The following is a 25005-nucleotide window of genomic DNA, read 5'->3' on the forward strand; positions in this document are numbered from 1 at the left end:
GGTGGAACTTTCTCTTTTTAATGCATTAACTTGTAGTAGTTGGGGTATATAATTGGGCTATAAAGACATAACTGAATGTGCAAATGATTCATTAGGAGAAAGACACTGGGTGGCTCTGCAGATATTCTAGTTATAAATATGCAGATTTTATGTCAACCATGTTACCTAGTGTTCCCAAAAGTAAATTTAATGGTTGTGATTAACAAATTTCAGGTGCTTGTTAGTAACTGGAGAAATCTGTTCAAGATCCATAAGAAATGAGGCTGGCCTAGAAAAATAGTCCTCTGGCCTCAGAAGATTGATGAGAGATCACTAGGTCAAACTTGGGCTTAGCTACCTAATCTCTGAATTAAAAAACTCAGAAAGGAACAAAACAGCCCAAGCATATGGTTACACAGATAGTAAATACAAATAACAGTATTTTTGTATATTTAAAAGATGGGAAGGAAATATGCCAAACTTCTGGGTGAATCAGGGACGATTATTTTCTTTAACCTGTTCTGCAGAAACCACGTATTTTTATTAGAAAAAAAAATAGTAAAAATATACCTACATTCTGCAAGCTGAAGAAGCACGTGTATATGTTTTAAAAAATCTCATGTTCCCAATCAAGGAAATAAAAGGAATAAACTGCAGAAATATATAATCCAGCCATAATCCATTGTGAAGGGAATGAGTGATGGAGCACAACTGGAGCTTTATATCCCACAAAACCTTCACTAGCCTTTGTCCACAGCCATTTTTGGAAAACACAGTCTACCACATGCAGTCAGGGATTCCTTCATCTTACATTACAGCAGCAGGCTAACTCAGAGTGCTGTGTACAGCATCCTGGAACAACTAAAGACTAAGGAAACATCTAGGTGCTAAATTGAATGAAAGTATGGTGGCTTTTTATTTAATAAAAGTTTCAAGTCTGTCAAATCAGAAGACCCCCCCCCGCAGATGTCTAAATTATATTTTAGTATATTTGGTGTTTCTATAACTTTCAAATATATTAAGCTTGCCAAAAGTTCCAAACCGTATCTATCATCTAACAGGATTTTTCAAAGGAGCCAATAGACTTGAAATAAATAGAACTGGAAACAAATTTGATCATCACAAAAATCTGAAGTACAAACTTAACTACCAGTATTACTTATAGTCCAGATATCTAAACAGTTCCTTTTTATAGTTAAATTGCAAAGGAAATAGGGAAAGGTGAGAGAGAATTCAGCAAATGTGAGGAAGGAACTGGCTTACATGGGTATGTAGCTCTAAAACTTGGGCACCTTCTTAGGGGAGGGAAAGGGCTCTGTAATAAGGAAATCTCCATTCATAGCACGTATTTCAATCAGTATCTCCAAGGTATGTTTACAAAATCTTAAAAGCAATTATAGCCTGCCTCTTTCTGTTAATGGTTGGTGATTGACGAAAGTTAGAGTAATAAGACCACGTTAGGTGTTTTGCCTGTAAAACTTTAATTTGGCCATGTTTCCTAATCTCAGTTACCTTTTGACTGATATAAAAGTCTGAAAAGCAAGGCTTCCCTGATGGCGCAGTGGTTGAGAGTCCACCTGCCAATGCAGGGGACACGGGTTCGTGCCCCAGTCTGGGAAGATCTCACATGCCGTGGAGCGGCTGGGTCCGTGAGCCTGTGCCTCCAGAGCCTGCGCTCCGCAACGGGAGAAGTCTGATAAAGCAAAACAAAAAAACAAAAAAAAAAACTTCTGGGATTTAAAAAAGCAAATATTAGTGGTATCCCATCACTTCACTTTAATCATGGAATTTCACAAATGTCCATGATCATCTCTATTTTTAAATAAGTTAGTAAGAAACTATTACCAAGAGCTGCTCCATGGTCTCGTTCCTTAGTACTACTTTTTAAAACTTTTCTAGTTCATATATTTACTTGTTCAAGTATTCGTCACTTTTTTGTGACAGCACTGTATGGGCTCTAGGGACACGAGTAAAGCAAATAGTCACAGTTCCTCCCTTATGGAGCTCACATTCTCATGTTGCTGAGCCAATGCATAACCTCCATCCCTACCACAATGGCCACTTTGTTCATGAGCCCATTGGCAATGACAGGAGTGGCTGGGAAAAGAATCTGACTGGTATTCACAGAACAGGTTGTCCTATTCACTTGATTCACTGAGGTTACGCTTAGGTGAGCATTCACATGGGACACAAATATACTCATGCTTTTTGCCCATTCAGAGAGCTCTATCCACACACCTCTTCTCCAGACCTCTTTGTCAGCAATTTTCCAATTATGTTCCTTCCAAGTCTCAGACCATCCAGCCAAACCATGGCCACAGCCCATGAATCAGTATACGATCACACATCTGGCCAGTTTTCCTTCCAAGCAAAATGAACAACCAAATGCTCAACGTTCTGCTCACAGGGAGAATTATCCTTCACCCCTGTCCTTCAGGGGTGTCCCAGAAAGGGGCTATAGTGCTGCAGCTGTCCACTTGGAGCCTGTATATCATGCAAAACCATCTGTGAATCAGGCCCAAGTATTTTCTTCCTCAGGCAACTCATTGTAGAGAACTCCATGTGAGGCCGTAGGTGCAGGCTGGGAGAGAGAAGGCAGAAGTAGGGGCTACAGGCATTTGGGCAACTCCTTAATGTAACTTACTTTTGCCTTTAGGGCCTGCTCAGGCCATCTCATATATACCACTTCTACTTGATCATGGAGTGCTGTTTTTTGGCTTGATGGGTTGGGTAATACCCAGTTCATGATGAGCAGCTCATGAACTTGTTAGCCCATGGTTAAGCATTCATTCTCTATTAAGACCCAGTAGCAAGCTAAAAACTGTTTCTCAAAAGAACAGTAGTTATACACAGAGGATACCGTAACTTCGCTCCAAAAGCCTAAGGCTCTGCATGATGATTTGCCTACTGGAGTCTGTCAATGGCTCCAAACAGCATCTCTCTTTGCCACTGACACTAAAAACACCATTAGATATATTGGATCATCTGGCCCAAGTGGAAGAACAGCGTGCATGGCAACCTGGACTTGTTAGGGAGCCTTCTCTTGTTCTGAGCCCCACTCAAAACTAAGCTTTTTGGGTTGCTCAATCAATGGACCAAAGTAGCATGCCCAAATGAGAAATATGTTGCCTCTAAAATCTACAGAGTCCCACTAGGCATTGTGCCTCTTTTTTGGTTATAGGAGGGGCCAGATGCAACAACTCACCCTTCATCTTAGAAGGGAGATCTTGACAAGCTCAACTGAACACCTAGAAATTTTACTGAGATGGGAAGCCCCTGAATTTTTGTAGAGTTTATTTTCCACCCTCTGACATGCAAGTGTCTTACTAATAAGACCAATAAGTCTAGGATAGTTGCTACTTCTAGCTCACTAGTTCCATTTAGCATAATGTCACCAATGTAATGGATCAGTGTGATATCTTGTGGAAGGAAAAGACAGTCATGATCCATGCAGTGTAAATTATGACATAGGGCTAGAGAGTTGATATACACCCAAGGCAAAACAATGAAAATGTATTCTTGACCTTGCCAGCTGAAAACAAACTGCTTCTAGTGATCTTTACTAATAGGTATGGAGAAAAAGCATTTGCCAGATCAATATACTGCATACCAGGAACTAGGGGATGTATTAATTTGCTCAAACTATTTCACCACATCTGGAGCAGCATCTACAATTGGAGTTACCACCTGGTCATGTTTATGATAATTTATTGTCATTCCCCAAGATCCATCTGTTTTCTTCACAGGCCAAATAGGCAAGTGGAATGGGAACGTGGTGAAAATCACAATCCCTGCATCCTTCAGGTTCTTGATAGTGGTACTGATTGCTGCAATCTTCAAGGAACGAGTCATTACTTTTGGTTTATTATTTTGCTTGACAGAGGCAGTTCTAGTGGCTTCCACTTGGCCTTTCCTACCATAATAGCCCTCACTCCACATGTAACGAACCACTGTGGAGATTCTGCCAGTTGCTGAGTATGTCTATTCCAATTATCTGTCTGGAACTGGGGAAATAACTACACTGGAACCACTGTGAGATGGACCAGAGCAAAAACTCCATTGATCATTTGACCTCTACAAGCCCCTACTCTAACTTGCAGACCACAGTGACATTTTTGGGTCTCCTGGAATTAGTGTCAGTTCAGATCCAGTATCCAGTAGTCCCCAAAATATCTGATTATCTCCTTTTCTCCAATGTACAGTCACCTTGGTAAACAGCTATTGATCCCTTTGGGGAAGGCTGAGAGAAAGATTAACAGTATAAATTTTTGGCAGTGTAGTGGGGTCCCAGTATTCCCTTCATTTAAGGGTTTGGGGATCTGTAAAAGTTCTCAAGTCTGGGAATCGATTGAGGGGCTGTGACTCTGGTTTATTATTATTTTATTATTATTATTATTCAAGTTCACTTACTTGACCTAGAACTCTTCCACTTACACAGATCAAATAAAAATTTAGTAGACTGCCCATTTATTTCTCTTCTAGGGACACCATGATCTCTATTGAACTCTAGTTAATGATATTCATGCTAAATTATTTAAGAGGAAGTACTGATATTTTTCTGCAAAATACTATTTTTTCATTTTATGTGGCAAAATATACATCATATAAAACTTACCATTTTAACCACATATAATTCAGTGGCATTTAATATATTCATGATGTTGTACAAACATCATTACTATCCACTTCTAGATTTTTTTCATCATCCCAAACAGAAGCTCTGTACCCATTAACAATAACTCTCCATTCTCCCCTCCTACCAGCCCCTAGTAATCTCTATTCTACTTTCTGTCTCTATGAATTTGTCTATTCTAGGTACCTCTATAAGTGGAATCATACAATATTTGTTCTTCTGTGTCTGATTTATTTCACTTAGCATGATGCTTTCAAGGTTCATCCATGTTTTGCATGTATCAGAATTTTATTATTCTTTAAAGCTGCATACTGTTCTGTTGTACGCATATACCGCATCTTGTTTATCCACTCGTGTGTTGATGGATATTTGGGTTGCTTCCACTTGCGGACTATTATAAAGAATATGGTAATTCTTTTTAAGAACTTTTTTAAGGAACCGCCAAATTCTATATTTGACTTTTTAAGGAACCGCCAACTGTTTTCCACAGCAGCTGTAACATTTTACATTCATACCAACAATATGACCTGGTTGAAAGAAAGCTAAACCATGGTACCCAAATACTGTTAGTTACTATAAATTTGCACTTGGTTCCCAGTGGCAAATAACCAGGGTGTGTCTCTGACTAGATCTTCCTCAGTGATTTTTTTTTTTTGCGGTACGCGGGCCTCTCACTGTTGTGGCCTCTCCCGTTGCGCAGCACAGGCTCCGGACGCGCAGGCTCAGCGGCCATGGCTCACGGGCCCAGCCGCTCCACGGCATGTGGGATCTTCCCGGACCGGGGCACAAACCCGTGTACCCTGCATCGGCAGGCGGACTCTCAACCACTGCGCCACCAGGGAAGCCCTCCGTCAGTGATTTTTATCAGACGTTTAAATCAACACAGTGACAGCAATGACACATAAGGAAGCTTATAGGAACTTTCTTCTAACATAAGCATACACACAAATCCATCCCACCCCACTAAACCACCCCAAACACACATGAAATACAAATAAAAACAATGTTTGCTGGGATTTCCCTGGTGGTGCAGTGGTTAAGACTATGAGCTCCCAATGCAGGTGGCTGGGTTTGATCCCTGGCCAGGGAACTAGATCCCACATGCATGCTGCAACTAAGAGTTTGCAAGACACAACCAAGGATCCAGTGAGCTGCAACTAAGGACCCCGAGAGCTGCAACTAACGAAGCCTGTCAGCCACAACTAAGGAGCACACGTGCCACAACTAAGGAGCAGGTGAACCACAGCTGGGGAGCCTGCGAGCCACAACTAACGAGCCCGCCTACTGCAACTAAGGCCCGGCACAACAAAATAAATAAATTTTTTAAAAAAAGTATCTAGATAAGGTAAGAATATTTTAAAAGAAAGAAAAAAAAAAAACGTTTGCTATGGAAATGCAGCTCTGAAACGAATCCCCTGGGCCCCAGGTCACCACCAACCCCTCCTATGAGGAAATGATTGACAAAGCTGCAGTAACAAAATTTTCAGGGAGGGTCTATTAAACAAAACTCTTGACTGCAAGTGACAGAAATCAACTTTAAACTGGCTTATGCAAGAGGACTTCTTGGCTGCAGACATGGCTGGATCTAGGACTCAGAGAATGTCTCCAACACCTTGTTGCTCCTGCCTCCAGGATCCACTTCCTCCATGTTGGTCATGCTCCAAGTCAGGCTTTCCCTTTTACCCTCTGTGGAGGAAAGTGTTTTTCCCAGTTATTTCCAGGGCTGGTGTTGCTAGGCCCTGCATGGGTTACATGCCTTCCTCAGAATGTGGGGGGTGGTCTACACACCAAAATCACATGAATTGGCATTGGAAGAGTGGTGGTTCCACAGAAAAACCAGGGTGTCTTCACCAGGTAGGCAAGAATAACATATGCCCATGATAGAGAGTGTATACTCGGAATTTAAAAAATCAGTATTTAAAAAGAGAGAGAAAGATAAAGTATATTTTTAAATAAAAAATAGTAATAATAAAAACAGAAAAAGAAAAGAAAAAGAACGAAGATAGAGAAAAGGATTTCCAAACCCTAGAAAGACTAAAACTAATAGAATGAAACTTACTGTCATAAATGGAAAGCTCGATACTGAGATTAAATATGTACACATTAAATTTTATTAAAAATTATATGTACATATACATAAAGCAAGTATAGAATAAAAGAGAAATGTTTAATAATACCCTTTTAAAAATTTTAGTTTTTGGTTACCAATAATTTTGATATGATTAACAACATGATTTGGGCACCCAAAAGTTTGCAATAATGGAATTAAAGGTCTGGATAAAGAAGACAGTGACTTTAATTTTTACTTCATGGCATTATGTCTGGTATATTGTCTTCAGGTCTGGGAGCCACATTTTAAGAAGGGTGCTGGTGAGCATCCAGAGAAGGATCAGTATCTAGCTAAGAACTGTGTCTTTGGTGAAGGGAAATGCTTATTGCTATGAGGCAGGAGGTGTAATCCAGAAAGAAGACAAGAAGATGACATTATGGAGAGAATTCCTGCTTTGCATAAGAAGATGGTGTCTTCAAATAGGTCGACCAGGTAGGCCTAATAGGCTTCCTGCAAAGTCCCATGGCCCCACTCAGGAACTGCAGGTCATGCTGCAGACCTCAGGTGACTTTCTAGACCAGTGTTAGAAAGGGCTCTCAAAGATCAGAAGTTTCTGGAACTCTGGTACTGCCTGATTTTGCAGAGAGCAACAGTCTCTGGCAGGTAAAACTGAGGCATCTACAGCCTCCAGGGACTTTGGGGGATCTGGGGATCATGGCAGGTGTTTTTCCTGGTCAGCTAGGTACACTGCCCAGGCTGCAAAGCAGTGCTTCCCACACATGAATCTTCTCTTCTGCATGGTCTCTGAGAACAGGAGTGGCCTGGGCACCTGCAGAAGGGCAAGGCAGCTGCAGCTGTGGACACAGAGTGTGACTTTAGCTCTGGACCACACCCAAGCTTGCGAAGGAAGGAGTGTGCTACCGGTATTTCTAAGAAACACACTGGTTATTTGTTTTCATGTTATTCAGTCTATTTTTCTTGGTAAAAAGTGAATACAATTTTTTAAAAATTATGTCTACTAGTTCTATCAATTACCGAGAGTGGGTATCCAAGTCCCCAACTATAATTGTGGATTTGTCTATTTCTCCTTTCAGCCTTGTCAGTTTTTGCTTCATGTATTTTGATGTGTACACATTTAGGATCATTATGTCTTCCTGGTGAATTGATCCTTTTATCATTCTGTAATATTCCTCTTTGCCTCCAGTAATTATCTTTGCTCTCAAGTCTACTTCAACTGATGTTAATTTGGCCCCTGTGCAACCATTTAAATTAATGTTTGCATGGTATGTCTTTTCATCCTTTTATTTCCAACTTACCTCTGTCCTTGTATTTTTTTTTTTTTTTTTTTTTTTTTTTGCGAGTACACGGGCCTCTCCCTGTTGTGGCCTCTCCCGTTGCAGAGCACAGGCTCCGGACGCGCAGGCTCAGTGGCCATGGCTCACGGGCCCAGCTGCTCTGCGGCATGTGGGATTTTCCTGGACCGGGGCACGAACCCGTGTCCCCTGCATCAGCAGGCGGACTCTCAACCACTGCGCCACCAGGGAAGCCCCTGTCCTTCTATTTGAAGTGAGTTTCTTGTAAACAGCATATTGTTGGGTCATGTTTTTTAATCCACGGTGCCAATCGCTGTCTTTTAATTAGTGTATTTAGACTATTTACATTTAAGGTAATTCTGATATTGTAGGGCTGAAGTCTGCCATTTTATTGTTTGCTTTCTGTTTGTTTCCTATGTTTCTTGTTCTTGTATCTCTTTTCTTACCTTCCTGTGGGATATTTGAATATTTACTAGGATTCTGCCATGATTTACCTAGGGTTTTTTTAATATAGCTTTGTATATTTTCTTAGTGATTGCTTTAGGTATTCCAATATATATATGTAACTTATCACAGACTACCAATATTGATGTTTAACCATTTCTAGTGAAGTACAGAAAACTTATTTCCATTTGAGTCCCTTTACCCTCCCACTTTTTAAATATAATTGTCGTATTTCCTCCTTATATTTTGAACACCATGTGGGATGATGTTTTAATTTTTGTTTCACCAATCAAATATGATTTAAGAAACCCATGGAAGACTGGATAATCTTTTACATTTACCCCTATTTTTACCCATTCTCATGTTCTTTCCTTTCTGAAGTTCCAGGGTTTTCTGTTAGGGAACTTCCTTTAACCATTTTTTAAGAGTATGTATGTTTGCTAGCATAAAATTCTCTTAGTTTTATTTCATCTGATAATATTGTGATTTCGCCTTCATTCTTGAAGGATATTTTCACTGGATAAAGAATTCTGGGTTGACAGTTTTTTTTTCTTTCAACACTTGAAAAATGTTTTCTACTTTCTTCTGGCCCCAGGGTTTCAGATAAGAAGTATGTTGTTAATAAAATTGGTGTCCCCCTATAAGTAATGTGTTGCTTCTCTGGATTTTTTCAAGACTTTATCTTTAGTTTTCAGAAATTGAATTATGATGTGTCTTTGGCATGGATTTCTTTGGATTTTTCTTCTCTGGGAATCATCCAGTTTCTTGAATCTGTAGATTTATATCTTTTCCCAAATTTGAGAAGTTTCAGACACTATTTTTTCCAAATGCTTTTTCAGTGCTACTCTCCCTCTCGTCTCTGGGTTTCTGATGACATATATGTTAACCCTTTTGTTATTGTCCTACAAGTCCTTGAGATGCTGTCTTTTTTAATGTCTATTTTGTTGTTGTTGTTGCTGCTGTTTCTCACATTGGGTAAATTCTACTGATTTGTCTTCAGATTCTTTGAATTTATCCTGTTATGTCCACCCAACTATTGAGCTTATACAGCAAGTTCTTCATTTTGATTATTGCATTTTTTCAGTTCTCTAATTTCCATTTGCTTTCTTTTTAGAATTTTTATTTCTTTGGTTAAATTTTGTATTTTTCATTTGTTTCCAAGAAATGTGTAACTGCTTGTCGAATCTTTTTCTTTTTTTTTTGTGGTACGTGGGCCTCTCACTGTTGTGGCCTCTCCCGTTGTGAAGCACAGGCTCCAGACGCGCAGGCTCAGCGGCCATGGCTCACGGGCCCAGCGGCTCCACGGCATGTGGGATCTTCCCAGACCGGGACACGAACCCGTGTCCCCTGCATCTGCAGGCGGACTCCCAACCACTGCGCCACCAGGGAAGCCCCTGAATCATGTTTAAGATGGCTGCTTTAAAATCCTTGTCAGATAATTACGTCTGATATATCTTGGGATTGGTGTCTGTTCATTGTCTTTTCTCATTTCTGTTGTGATTTTCCTGGTTCTTGGTAAGATGAGTGTTTTTTTGTTATATCCTAGATATTTTGTGTATTATAAGATTATGGACTCCATTTAATATTCTTTTTAGCAGTCACTGTGCAAGAGCCAGGTGGGTACATTTGTTCAGCTTCCTGCCAGGCTCTTACAAACCATCCTGGCCAAAATGGGACACTGACTCACACTGCTTTCTTGCAGATGGGTAGGGTGAAAGTTCAGGTCCCTCATCACCTCATTGTCACCTTCCTGGCAAAGGTGGGGCACTGACCCACACCACCTTGTTGCCTCTGAGGGGTGGTGTACGACCAGCTCACTGCTTGGCTCCACTGCCTCCCAGGTAGGGAAAGAGGGTGAGCAGAAGGCTGACTGACACCATTTTGTTACTGTGGGTAGGGGTGAAGCATCAGCTCCCCGCAGGGCCCCACTGACATCAGGGGAGGGGAGAAGCAGAGTGTCAGCTACCCCTCCTTGCACTACTCCCTTCTGCCTCATTGATGCCAGGTGAGGTGGAGGGTTAGCTACCCAATAGGCCTTGATGACAGAGGTGGGAAAGGTGAAGCCTAGTTGTAACTAGCTCTACCTTGTATACTCTTGTGAAGTTTCATTGCTGCCATGTGGGGGTGGAGGCTCAGTTCAATGCTTGGCCCCACTGATGCTCTCCTGGAGGAGTGGGGGGAAATCAGACCACTGCTTGCTTCCAGGAAAGTATGGAATCCCAGCCCCTTTGACACTACTGTCTCTCTCTCGTTGTTTGTGTCTGGGTTTCAAAAATATGGTGGCTTTGCTTTCTGAGATGTCCTGCTTTTATTCTCCTTCCTAATTTCAGTTTAAATCTCCTCTTTTCATTATCTCTGTTTTCCCTATCATGCTTGATTTTGATTCCACTGTAAGCAATTTCTCCTCATTGTGGGGCCTTGTCCTAAAAGGAAACCCCAGCAGGTCAATTCAGAGTTCATAGGAGCTATACTGCTCTTTCCCTTTTAGTCCATCTTAACATAGGCTCCTTGCACCCAAGTGGTACTGGAGACAATTAACTTCCTTTTAGAGCTGCTGTTCTCAAACTGTCCCATCTCATTGTTTTCCTTTCTTTCTCTTGCACAGATGCTACTAGTATGCAGGTCGTTTGTCTCCACATCCATATTTTGGAATTTGTGGGGATATCGTGTCATCTGTTTTCCTTTCTTTGGTAAATTAGTCCCTGATGTTTGATGTTTAGTTTTGTTTTGATACCTAAATGCTCTTTTTTTTAATATGATTTTTGTTTGTTTGTTTGTTTGTTTGTTTTTGCAGTACACAGGCCTCTCACTGCCACGGCCTCTCCCATTGTGGAGCACAGGCTCTGGACGCACAGGCCCAGCAGCCATAGCTCACGGGCCCAGCCGCTCTGTGGCACATGGGATCCTCACGGACCGGGGCATGAAACCGCGTCCCCTGCATCGGCAGGCGGACCCCCAACCACTGAGCCACCAGGGAAGCCCTAATATGATTTTTTAATTTTTATTTATTTATTTTTGGCTGCATTGGGTCTTCGCTGCTGCACGCGGGCTTTCTCTAGTTGCAGCGAGTGGGGGCTACTCTTCGTTGTGGTGCGGTTTCTCACTGCAGTGGCTTCTCTTGTTGCGGAGCACGGGCTCTAGGCGTGCGGGCCTCAGTGGTTGTGGCACGTGGGCTCAGTAGTTGTGGATCGCAGGCTCAATAGTTGTGGCACATGGGCTTCGTTGCTCGGCGGCATGTGGGATCTTCCTGGACCAGGGCTCAAACCTGTGTCCCCTGCATTGACAGGCAGATTCTTAACCACTGCGCCACCAGGGAAGCCCGCTCTGTCTTTTTTTTTTTTTTTTTTTTTTAATGGTACACGGGCCTCTCACCGCTGTGGTCTCTCCCGTTGCGGAGCACAGGCTCCGGACGCGCAGGCTCAGCGGCCATGGCTCACAGGCCCAGCCGCTCCGCGGCATGTGGGATCCTCCCGGACTGGGGCACGAACCCGTGTCCCCCGCATCGGCAGGCAGACTCTCAACCACTGCGCCACCAGGGAAGCCCCTCTGTCTTTTTTTATGTAGCAGTTTAGAGTGATTAAACAACTTTTCTACCACTGTTGTTGTCTTCCCAGAATCCTCTCTTTCTTTCCATTCTTCATTTTCTATTGTCCATTCTTCTCAGAACAGTCAGTGTGATGTTCTCTCTGCATTGTTTCTTCATGGATGAAGTGGTATCACATGTGTTCACATGTTATCCAAACAGAAGAGAATTCTCATTTTGAGTCAATGACTGATTTAAGCCACTCCTCCTACAGGTTCAATGATGATAACTGCTAGTCTTTTATAGCCAACAGTGTGGAAGGATGAGATGTGTTCTTCAAATTTAAGATTTCTGTAATGGCATTGACATTTCATAATTAGACATAATATAAATATGCATGCAGTTAAAACGAATATATAACTCTTGCCACATGACTGAGACCAAGAGATTGATTCTTCCCTATTAATGTTTTTGTGAATTTTTTAAATCAGAGGCTTGCTGGTTCCACAGTTTCCAAGGAATAGAGATTAAAATGAGTCTAAAAAATCATCTTTTAAAATGAAATAGAAAATGTTTATCAAGAAATTAATATAATCTCTGTAATTTAGAATCAAAGGATAATTCAAAATACCTTATTAAAGGAAGCCTATCCTTCTAGAAATGCCCGATTTTCCATTGGTGCTCAAGCTTAAAAAGAATTTATCATGCAAAATCTGCATAAGGAAATAATGAAAAACTTACTGGGAAAAGGCTACTAATATGGCCTCATTATGATTACTAATAGATGAATATGCTCAAATTCTCAATAACTAAGGCTGCTTCCCTCCAATAACTCAGCAAATAGGTTTTATTTTTAAAAACTCAGATACAGTCACTTTTCTCATGGCCTTTAAAATCCCTCTCTTCACAGAAACCTGTAGAATTTTAAAACACAAATTAACTTATCTTCATGAATTTAGGTCCTTTTTGGGGAACCTATTTTTCAATCACATCAATCTACATAAATGTCAAGTAAATGACTAAATTCTGAACATTTTTAATATGAATATGATTTTCCATATTATTTGTTTAGATATCTGATAATATGTTGTTAGAATAAGTACACACACATTTCCAAACTATTTCATTTTATGCAATCCAAGCATTTTTTATTAAATTAACAAGAAAAGTTTAACATTCATGTGGAGATGCAAAAGATCTAAATAACCAAAACAATTTTATAAAATAAAAATAAAGTTGGAGGGTTTATATTATCTGATTTGAAGAATTACTATAAATCTATAGTAATCAAAATAGTGTGATATTGGCATAAGGATGGGCATACAGAGCAATAGAGTAGAATAGCAAATCCAGAAATAAACTGAAACATTATGGTCTGGTCAATTAATTTTCTATACAGGTTCCAAGGTACTTCAATGAACAAGGATAGTCTTTTCCATAAATAGTGATGGAAAAACTGAATATTTGTAGAGAGGAAAAGCTTAATCCTTACCGCATACTCCATATTATGCATAAAAATTAACACAAAGTGGATAATAGTCCTTACTTTAAAGTTAAAAATGTAAAGTTTCTAAAGGGTGAAATTGTTTTTATGATTGTGAGGTAGGCAAGGATTTCTTTACAGATAACATTAAGCAAAAAGAAAAAAAAGTCTATAAATTAGACTTCATCATAATGAAACCTTCTGCTCTTTGAGAAAATCTCTTAAGAAAATAAAAAGCTAATCATGTGATGAAATGTTTTATATCTTGATTATCGATGTCAAATCCGGTTATGATGCTTCACTATTGCTTTGCAAGATATTACCATTGGAGGAAAATGGATACATGGGATATCTCTGTACATTTCTTACAACTGAATATTTATCTACAATTACCTCAAAATAAAATGTTTAATCTAAAAAGAGCACACCACAGACTGAGAGAAAACATTCTCAAAATATATATCTGACAAAGAGCCTGTATACAAAATATATTTTAAAATTTTAGAGCTAAAAATTAAGAAGATGAAATCTCAATAAAAGACAAAAATTTGAACAGACCCTTCATAAAATGTTGCATACAAATAATGACAGGAAAATACACTCAATATAATTTTCTATTCAAGAGATGCAAGTGAAACCCCTAACCAATAGAATGGCTAAAATTAAATGACTGACACTTTTCTGGTTCCAGACTAGATATAAGCACATGCTCCTATGTTCCCCCTACTATTTACAAAACAAACAAACAAAAAACCAAAATAACCCTAGACAAAATTTATAAAGCAACCAACAAAATACTCTGAAGGTAGAGGGAAGAAGACAGATTGTATAAAGATCTTGAGACTAGAGAAAAGCCAGTGGTGATTTCCTGTAGGTTTTTTGTTTGTTTGTTTTTGTTTTTTTGCCTCATATATCATAGCCTGGGCACTGAAGAGACCTGGAAAAAACAATGGGCACAGACAAAAATGGGCACAGACAATGGGCACAGACAAACAGAAAAACTTCCAGAAAAATCCCACTCTCTCTAGCAAAAGGACCAGGAAAAAGGACAGAAACTTTTTACCATTCCTTCCCAATTTAGGAAAACAGAAAAAAGCACACACACACACACACACACACACACACACACACACTCCCCTTAATTGTCACTGGGCACTGCAGCTGCAGAGACTGTAGACAGAGTCTTGTCTTCCATCCCCACCCTGCAATAACAGGGAGGCACCCCCTTGTCAGCCATGTCCCCCTGTGTATGAAGTCCTGACATTCATTCCTGACAAGTAATAATGAAGCAGCACTTTCCATTTACAACCATGGAGACTGTGGGAAAAGACTGATTTTCTATCTCTTCCCTTCAATAACTAGGTGGAATCCAACCCTCTCTAGATTAAACCAGAGACTGTGGAAACAGACTTGTCTTCCATGCCTGACCTGAAATAGCAAGGTGGTATCCCTTCCCCTCCACATTGAATGCTGCAGCTGCAGAGAATATCAACAAAGTTCTGTCTGTGCTTACCACCCTTCAGAAAAAGGGATGCCCCTCCCAACTAGATAATGGGAAGGGGGGCACTATAGAGAGAAGTGAACTAGAGAAAGAAATTTTCTTAATCTGTGCATGAAGTCCTGGACAGAACTCTGGACAGCCCATGCATAAAACCAACAAGAAACAAGAAAATGTTTGAGAACTGAACACTGGTGTGGAATTCTGCCCAGGTTTCAAATGGGTCTCTGGACAGCACACAGTGGAACAAATCTGGATAGCCCTGCAAAGCCTTTGAAAACTAAATTAATTTTTGAACCACAGCCCACAAAATTAGAACAGGAAGTGCATTTTAAACCAAAACATTTGCCTGCTAAAATGGAAGATTTAAATAGGAACCAGAATCTCAACCCAAAATTGCACATCACATTGAGAGGCTAAAAAATCTCAACTTAAATGAGAAATGTAAATCATAGACTAGCAACACTGATATGACACAGAGGTTGGAATTACTGACAAGGGTTTTAAAGTAGTTGTCATAAAAATGCCACAATAAGCAATTGTGAATTATCTTGAAACAAATGAGAAAATAGAAATTCTTAGCAAAGAAAAAGAACACATAAGGAAGTGGAAATCTGTCAAAGTGAAAAATGCATTAACTGAAATAAAAATTCACTGGATGGGCTCATTACCTGAATGAAGACGAAAGAAGAAAGAATTAGTGAATTCAAGGAAATATCAATAGAAATTATCCAGTCTAAATGACAGACAGAAAACAACCTTAGGGACCTGTGGAACAAAAACCAAAGGTCTGACGTTGATGTCCTCAAAGTCCCAGCAACAAAAGAGAAAGAGTATGGAACTGAATAAATATTTGAAGAAATAGTAACCGTGAACTTCCAATACTTAGAAAAAGGCAAAAAACTAATGTCTGAAGAAGCTGAGCAAAGCCCTGACAAGAAAAATCCAAATAATTCCATGTTGAGACATATCAGAATAAAATTTCTGAAAAATAAGCACAAAGAAACATCCTTGAAAGCAGCCAGAGATAAATGAGGCTTAACTTATAGGAGAGTAATGATTTGAATGACAGAGGATTTATCATCAGAAACGATGGAAGCCAGAATGAATGGCAAAACCTTTCTAAAGTGCTGAAAGAAAGAACTGTCAACCCAAAGTTTTATATCCAGAAAAAATATTCTCTAAGACGAAGATGAAATAAAGACATTCTCAAATGAATCAAAAGTAAGAGAATTTGTCATCAGCAGATCTTCTCTAAAAGAATGGGTAAAGTAAGTTCTTCAGACAGAAAGGAAATAATAGCAAAAGAAAGCTTAGAACATCCAAAATGGAGGAAAACCAATAGGAAGAGTAAATATATAGTTAATACAATATACTATTCTTTCTGTCTTCTGAGTTTTTCAGTTTTTAGTGGGTCAAAGTAAAAATGATAACATTGTCTAATGTGATTCTCAATGTAAGTAGAAGTAGAAGTAATATTTAAGACAACTGTATTATAAAGAGGGTAGTTTAAGGGACCAGAAAGCTCATAAAGCTTCTACATAATCTTTGAAGTAGTAAGGCCTTGATACCAGTAGAGAGTGATATGCTACAGATTGGAAGAATGGATTACGAGAAACAAAGACAAAACAAAAAAAGACCAAACTATATGCTACGTACAGAAAACTCACTTGAAATGTAATGATATAGGTATGCTCAAAGTAAAAGTACCAAAAAGATATAACAGGCAAACACTAAGCCAAGAAAACTGGAATAACCATATTAATATCAGACAAAGTAGATTCCAAAACGACAAAAAAAATTACCAGGGACAAAAAGAACATTACGTAATTATAAAATAAAAGAGTCACTTCATGAGGAAGAGATAACAATTCTAATTATACATGCATCGAACAACAGAGATTCAAACTACAGTACATGAAGCAAGATCTGACAGAACTGAAAGGAGAAATAGACAATAGACTATAATTATAGGTTGGGATTTTAACACCTCAGTGATGATAGAAGCAATGAACAGAAAGTCAGCAAAGATATAAAAGAATTGAAGAACACCATCAATCGACAGGATCTAGGGAACTCCCTGGTGGTCCGGTGGTTAGCACTCGGTGATTTCGCTGCCATGGGCCCAGGTTCAATCCCTGGTCGGGGAACTAAGATCCCACAAGCCATGTAGCATGGCAAAAAAAAAACCCAAAACAGGATCTAATTGAAATTTATTGAATAACAGCAGAATACATCATTTCAAGTGCACCTGGAACACAAAGATAGGCTATGTCCTGGGAAATAAAACAAATATGAAAAATATTAAAAGAATTAAAGTCATACAAAATATATTCTCTGACCATGGGGGAATCAAACTTGAAAGCAATAACAGAAAAGTAATAGGAAAATCTCCTGACCTTGGGAATTAAACAACACTATTCTCAACATTCCAGTGGTCAAAAGGAAGTTTCATGAAAAAAATACATAAGTGAAAGTAAAAATATAGCATAACATCTATTGGATGTAGGTAAAGCAATGTTTAAAAGGAAATTTAGAGCACTAAAGTTTTATATTAGAAAAAAATCTCAAACCAACAATCTAAGTTTCTACCACAAGAAAATAGAAAAAGGGAAAATAAACAGAAAGCTAGAAGAAAGGGAATGATAAAGATAAGAACAAGAATTAGTACAATTAAAACATGAAAACAAAAGAGAAAATCAAAGGCAAAACTTTGGGTTTTTTGAAAATATAAGTGAAATCGATAAACTTCTAGCAAGACTGACAATGGCAAAAGGAAGATACAAATTACCAACATCAGGGATGAAAGAATTCCTACAGAACCCACAGATATTAAAAAGGATAATAAGAGAATAACATGAACAAGTCTATACATAGAAATTCAACAAATTAGACAAAATGGTCCAATTCCTTGAAAACTACAAACACAAAACTCACCCAAGATGAAATCGATCATTTAAGTAGTCTTATATTAAATAGATTGAACGTGCAGAAAAACACACACACACACACAAACACACACACACACCTGCAAAAAAGGAAATTTCCAGACCAGTTTTCTTCACTGGTGAGTCTACCAAACATTTAAAGATGAAATAATGTGTGGAATCTAGTCAAACTCATAGAAGCAGACAGTAGAATTGTGATTGCCCAGGGCTGGGAGGAGGAGGAAATGGGGAGATGCTGGTGACAGGGTACAAAGTTTCAGGTATGCAAGATAAGTTCTAGAAATCTACTGTATGGTGGGCAATGTGACTAAAATTAACAATATTTGAAATTTGCTATGAGATTAAATTGTAAGTGTTATCACCGTAAAAAAAGAAGCAGAAAAAGAAAATGGTAACTATGTGAGGTAGTGGATATGTAAATTAGCTTCTTTGTGGTGATCACAATATATATGTATATCAAAGTACCAAGTTATACACCTTGAATATAAATGATTTTTATTTGTCAATTATACCTCAATGAAGCTGGGGGTGATATAACACCAATTCTACACAAACTCTTCCAGAAAACAAAAGTGGAGGGAACACTTCCCACCTCATTTTATAAGGCCAATATCAAAGTCAAAGACAGTACAAAAAAAGAAAACTATATCAATTTCCCTTATGAACATAGACATACAAGTTCTCAACAAAATATAAGTCAATCATATCCATAAGTATATAAAAAGAAAGATACACTATAACCAGGTACAGTTTAGTCCACCAGTGCAAGGCTGGTTCAACATATGAAAATTAACCAGTGTAATCTGCAATTTTGACAGGGTAAAGAAGAAAAACCACATGATCCGATCAGTTGGTACAGAAAAAGCACTGGACCAAAGGCAACATTTATTCAACAACAACTCTCAGCAAACTAGAAATAAAAGGGAATTTCCTCAATCTGATAAAGAACTACAAAATTACTGAAGCTAACATCACACTTAATGATTTAAGTCCTAATGCTTTTCCCTTAAAATTATTACCACAGCAAGGGTGCTCACTTTCCCCAAAACAACTTACATTGTACTGGAAACCCTGGCTATTTCAATAATTTGAGAAAAGAAAAAGCAAGGCAAGTCATACAAATTGGAAAGGAAAAACTAAATCTACCCTTACTTGCTGATTGCATGATTGTCTACATAGAAAATCCAAGGAATTTACCGAAACATTCCTAAAACTATAGAGTTTAGCAAGATCATGGAATACAAGATCAACACACAAATATCAGTTATATTTCTATACATTAGCAATGAACATTGGAAACTGAAATAAAAAACATATTATTATTTACAATTGTTCCAAAAAATTAAAAAGAATTTGACAGAACATGTGCAGGATCTGTACGCAAAAAATACAAAATGTTGGCTAAAAAATCAAAGAAGAAAAATGGAGACACATGCCATGTTCATAGATTAGAAGCCTCAATACAGCTCAGGTTCCTGGGGTTTTGGAGTAAGTTATGCCTTTACCTCATGATAATCATCCTCCATTTGAAAAGCAGCTTCTGATTTGCCATTGGGTCCTGATGGAGACTGAACATGGGATACCAAGTGACTATGTGAACCAAAATATCTATCATCAACTTGTATAATCTACTTCACTGAACCAAAATATTGGATATGTGTAAAGCTATTCCTTTGTTAAATGGGATGGTAAATATAAGACCAGACCAAAACAGGACCAGAAGGTATAAGCAAACTGTATAATCAAGTGGTTCACAGTCATATGGTACTTACATTAGGGAACTGTTGACCAAAACCACCTGCACATTTGGCCAGGTATAATGATAACCACTTGCATGAGGTATCTCACAATAAGAAATCCCAATAAGGAACACAGTGCTGTCACAAAAACTAACTGGGAGAATTCAGGAGGGCCCTAAAAGAGGGGAGAGACACCAGTCCATGTCCTACCAACCTCCCAGAATCCTTCTCACTGGAATCCATCTTGGCTGAGAGATGCACGGGCCACCAGGAAGGACCATTGACTCAGACCGAATATGGGCCAAGAAAGATGATTGGCCAGAGACAACCCGGAAACTAATCACATTACCATAAAACCCGAGACTGTGAGCCACGTGGCAGAGCAGTTCTTCTGGGTTCCCTTACCCTGCTGCTCTCTGCCTGGGCACCCCTTCCCAATAAAGTCTTCTGCTTTGTCAGTACATGTGTTTCCTCGGACAATTCATTTCTGAGTGTTAGACAAGAGCCCACTCTCGGGCCCTGGAAGGGGTCCCCTTTCCTGCAACACTTACTCCTATTGACTCACCACACGACCTTCAATGCTCCTTAGAGTCCCATGGGGGGTCCACTGTAAATGTTTAACAGAGGAGGAAAGAGTAGTCTCCTTGGGTGACAGATGTGTCTGCAAGGGAAGGTGGCAGAATGCTGGCCCTGAAAGGCTGTAGTGAAGAGAAATCCTCCTTAGTGGGCAGAGTTTGGGGAGGTATATCTGGTTGTCCACTTTGTGTGGAAGGAGATGTGTTTAGAATCATAATAATTCAATATGAATGGCTCAGTGAACTCACTGGTAATCCGGGGCTGGTAAAGACTATAACTGGAAAATTAACAAGGAGACCTGGAGGAGACTCTGTGGATGCACTTCTAGGAACCAAACAGAGTGGGAGGGTGTAAATAGTCACTACCGGACAGGACATGAGAGGGTGAAAAACAAGTGAAGTTTGGGTATTTATTCCTTTGGCCTTCTATACTAAGCCATTCTAATGTTCCTCTTAAGACCATAGCTCCTCTTGGGGCAGTCTTTCCTGCCAAGTTGTAGTTATACTCCCTGCATGCCTTTTGGTGATAACGTCTCCCTACAGTCACTAGTCACAGGGTGTGTCTCACCACCCCTGCCCTTATTTCATTAGATCTCCTTAAGTGTCCCACTGTTTCTTAACAACTGACCACAGCAACCCTGATCACAAACTCCACAAGAGTAGGGACTTTTATCTCTTATATTGTTTGTTAAAATCCCAACATCTAGAATGATGTGTCACACAGCAGGCTTTCAATAAATGTTTGTTGAACGAATATATGTATGGTCCACTTTCTCTCCATTAGAACATGAATAGCAATTCCTTAAGCATCACTAATAATTACTTATCAAAAATGCATGCTATCTGGTGTTGGAATGGATGTGAGGAAACAACATAAATTGATACAGCCTTTCTCAGGACTATTTGTTAGCATCTATAAAATGTTTAACATGTACACTTTTTTTTCTTTTCTTTTCTTTTTTTTTTTCATTTTTTTTTGCCACGTGGCTTTCAGGATGTTGGTTCCTGGACCAGGGATGGAAACCGGCCCTTGGCAGTGAAAGCACAGAGTCCTAACCACTGGTCCACCAGGGAATTCCCACTTGCACACATTTTAACTGAGCAAGTCTATCATTTTGGCTTTTGTGCCAAAGGAATAATCACACATATATGCAAAAGATGTATGGGCAATGATGTTTGCTATATGTTATTTATAAAAGTGAAAATTGGAAACAAACTGAACATCAATAACAAAAGATTGATTAAATAAACATGATATACCCCTACAATGCAGCTAAGGAAAAGAATGATTTAGCCTGACCAGACAACTGGATCAGGAGACAACTTGTACAAAAACAAGTTGTAAATAAGTAGTAACCATGCTTTTTGAAAAATGCAGTTAGCTGTAACATAAAGTCTAGAATTCAGCATCAGTTAATACTGGTTTTATATGGAAGATGGGATGGAGAGTAGAGGTAAATTCCATTATCCAGCATGCATTTATAATTTAAAAAGAAACATTTAAATATACTTACATTAAAAAATAAACAGGAACAACTCAAGTGTTTAAAAAATAACAAGGCTTATTTAATAGCCTTGCTCAGCACATAACGTAAGGGTGATAAAATATCAAGTTGCAAAGCTTATTACAACACTAATTAATGTAGTTGGGTTGACTGTCTACTATACTGTCACACTTAGCTTTCACAGTATGAGTTCAAGGATATTTATCTAGAAAGCTGCACTTAACAAAAAAGCGTATTTGATTATTAATAAACCAATTGCATTTTTTATGGATAATATGGTTTTTTTGTCCTTCCCAAAGAGTCCACATGACGGAGTAGGGTTCATTTTTGCAAAGATGGAAAATTCAGTCTAATTAAGGGGACATACCTGAAGCAGGAGACAGATGGGCCCCAGGCTGAACAGTTTCTCCCCTGTGGACAGAAACTCCACAATGGAGGATGATGGAGGAAGCTGGGATGATGGATGGAGGCTGGGATCTGCACAGATAAGAGATAAAAGGCCACATATTCCTCATTCTCGAAGTCAAGGAGACCTCCCTGACTACACATGCGCAGAAAGGCTCCTTGGAGGTCAAAAAGGGAGGGGGCACCACCCCACAGTAAGTGTTGCCAACATACCCATAGGCTTTTTCGCTAGAACCAATCTTGGCTAAGAGATGCGCGCATGGGAGGACCCTGAGATATACCATATACGGACTCAGAACCAGGCAAAGCAAGATGATTGGCCAAAGGAAACCCGGAAGAAATGCCCCCATAAAAGTGATTCAAACTACCGGGAGGGCGTGGCTCTATCTGAGGTCGCCCGTGTGTCTCTCCACACATATGTACTCTTTTTCCTCCTAATAAACACTTTCCTTGTTTCACTACTTTCCGTCTCTATGTGGAAATTCATTTCTGCACAGCTGACAGGCCAGGGCCTTGTCACTGGCCACTCGTCCCGGGTGGTCAGGTGACTAGGATTCAGTGCTCTCACTGCCACTGCCCGACCTCAGTCTCTGGCCGAAACCGAAATCCTGCTTAAAGCCGCTGCAGGCCGAGGCCACCTGAGGTCATACTCACGACCATCGGGAACAGACCAACGTACAAGACTCCTTTCCCAGCTGAGGTAAACCCAGACTCCTTTCACGCTGGCCGAGGGCCTGGAGGGTGTGGGTGCGGTGGCAGGAGCTTACCTCACGGGAGACGTGCCTAGATCCCGGCTGCGTCTGTCTCCCAAGCCTCAGGCATCGGAGCACGCCAGCAGACCCGTCCTAAGCAGCTGAGGACGCGCCCAGACCCGCGCCGCCATAGCCGCTCTGGCAAGGCTGCGCCGAAAGACGCCTCCAGATCCAGCCAAGCAAGGCAGGAGGACGCGCCCAGACGCAGAACTGCGGAGGATTCCCCAAGCGAGGTGGAGCTAGGCCAGAGGACAAGCCAAGGGAGCCGCGTCGGTGGCGGCGGGGCCTGGGGAGCAGCGAGGAGAGCTCTTTAGCGCCCGCTGAACTGTGCCCGCCGCCCCCTCCGGTGGCCCCGAGCCCAGTCCACACCAACAGCACGCACTCTGAGGAGGCTGAACGGCCCGGTGAAGCGGGTTCCCAGGCGTGGACGGGAAAGAAAGCTTCCTAGGAAAGTTGCTGAACCTTTATGCCTGTGTTCACTTAAATTGCACTAACTTCTTGATGGCTGTAATCCTTTTTTCACTGTATGAATGGGACCAAACTTTAACAATCACTGTCATAGAAAAAATGATTGATGTGAAATAATATTGACCAGATACATGCTCAATATATGTAATTTAGTTAAAAGATGTTCCTATAATATTATGCTCATATGTGCCTAATTTGGTTAAAAGAAAAAACCAACAGGATGCTCACTAAGGCTGCAGTAGGGTCACCTCTGAGAAATGAGTGCTTTTCTTTTTTTCTTTTTTTTTTGCGGTACGCGGGCCTCTCACTGTTGTGGCCTCTCCCGTTGCGCAGCACAAGCTCCGGACGCGCAGGCTCAGCGGCCATGGCTCACGGGCCCAGCCACTCTGCGGCACATGGGATCTTCCCGGACCGGGGCACGAACCCGTGTCCCCTGCATCGGCAGGCGGACTCTCAACCACTGCGCCACCAGGGAGGCCCCCTGAGTGCTTTTCTTGATAATCATTTTCTTATTTTGAATTGTGTGTATTTTCGTGCATTATGCATTTTTGAAATTTGGTCTTTTCCCTTTCCTGAGATAAATTCTGTAGGTCACAGATACTTTCTTTTATGGTACCGTTGTGCTTAATGTTCAAGTGTCTTATTTGCCTTATTCCCCAAAGTTATTTGTATCTTGACTACTTTTGGCAACTTAGAGTTTTAACAGGGCATTGATGGAAAGAGAATGCCTATCCTTTTCTTTGTATTACAAAAATTTGAAAAACAGTGATGGAATAAAAGCTATGTCTTAAGGCAGGACAAGAAATTTTAAGCATAACATATTCCTTGCCCCTATTAGGCCAGCCCTAAAGTGCTGTGTGCATCTGCATTATACCTTAACCAGACCTCCTCAAAGGCAGGAATGCCTGCTCCACCGTAAAAATCAGTGTTTTCTTTTTCTCCTTCTGATACCAGTAACATAACTTCTTAGAAGATTAATTTTTCCTTTCCTAATCCTGTAAGGGGTCATAGTGACCTACTTCTCCCCTTGTACGTGCAGGTCTGGACTATGTATCTTTAGGGAACTTTATGTAAAATATCAGTGTGTCATTTTGACGTACCATCCTTTGTCTCGAAAATGTATATGACTATGACTTTGACCTCTAACAGGTGGAATAGTCCTCAGTTTTCTGAAAGACTGTTTCCAGGTCTGTAATCCACAGGTTGGCTTGAATAAAATTCTTTCTCCTTTAGATCAGCTATTAATTTTTCCTAGACAACAAAAAAATAGAAAATGGTAAAATGAGTATCCATAAATAGCTATGCCCTCCATCAACTTAAGAAACCTAACCTTTTGCTGTTTTTGCTCAAATTTTATAAAATGAATTAACAAGATGACTTCAGTGCAAACCGTGTCCTTATGCATGCCTTTACAAAATCAATACATTTTCCAGTCAATCAATATAATTCCATGTAACAACTGAGTAACTAATATTCGCTGACATTATTATGCTCAATTCCTAATCACCACTCCACATTCAAATTTCCCAAATTTTTCCCAGCGTCTTTGGCAACTGTTGTTTTCCCCTTCGGAGTGGGATGCAAGACCATGCGATGTAGTACTTGGCAGGAAAGTTCAAATTAACCCATAACGCCTGGGGTCTCTGAGAGAACCTGGGCAGAAGGGAACATATAGCACACTTTGCAACAG

At 40.0% G+C, this 25005-nt stretch overlaps 1 long non-coding RNA gene across 1 annotated transcript; it reads right to left on the reverse strand.

Annotated features, from left to right (window-relative positions):
- Positions 1-123: 123 nt before the first annotated feature.
- LOC307188538 lies at positions 124-24684 on the reverse strand. Its single transcript, XR_013828969.1, has 4 exons — positions 24416-24684; positions 22863-23133; positions 22058-22167; positions 124-1672 (listed from the first exon to the last, which is right to left on the reverse strand). It is a non-coding gene; the product is annotated as an uncharacterized lncRNA (long non-coding RNA).
- Positions 24685-25005: the final 321 nt, after the last annotated feature.

This window comes from Stenella coeruleoalba, assembly GCF_951394435.1.
Source record: "Stenella coeruleoalba genome assembly, chromosome: 7".
Classification (NCBI taxonomy): domain Eukaryota; kingdom Metazoa; phylum Chordata; class Mammalia; order Artiodactyla; family Delphinidae; genus Stenella; species Stenella coeruleoalba.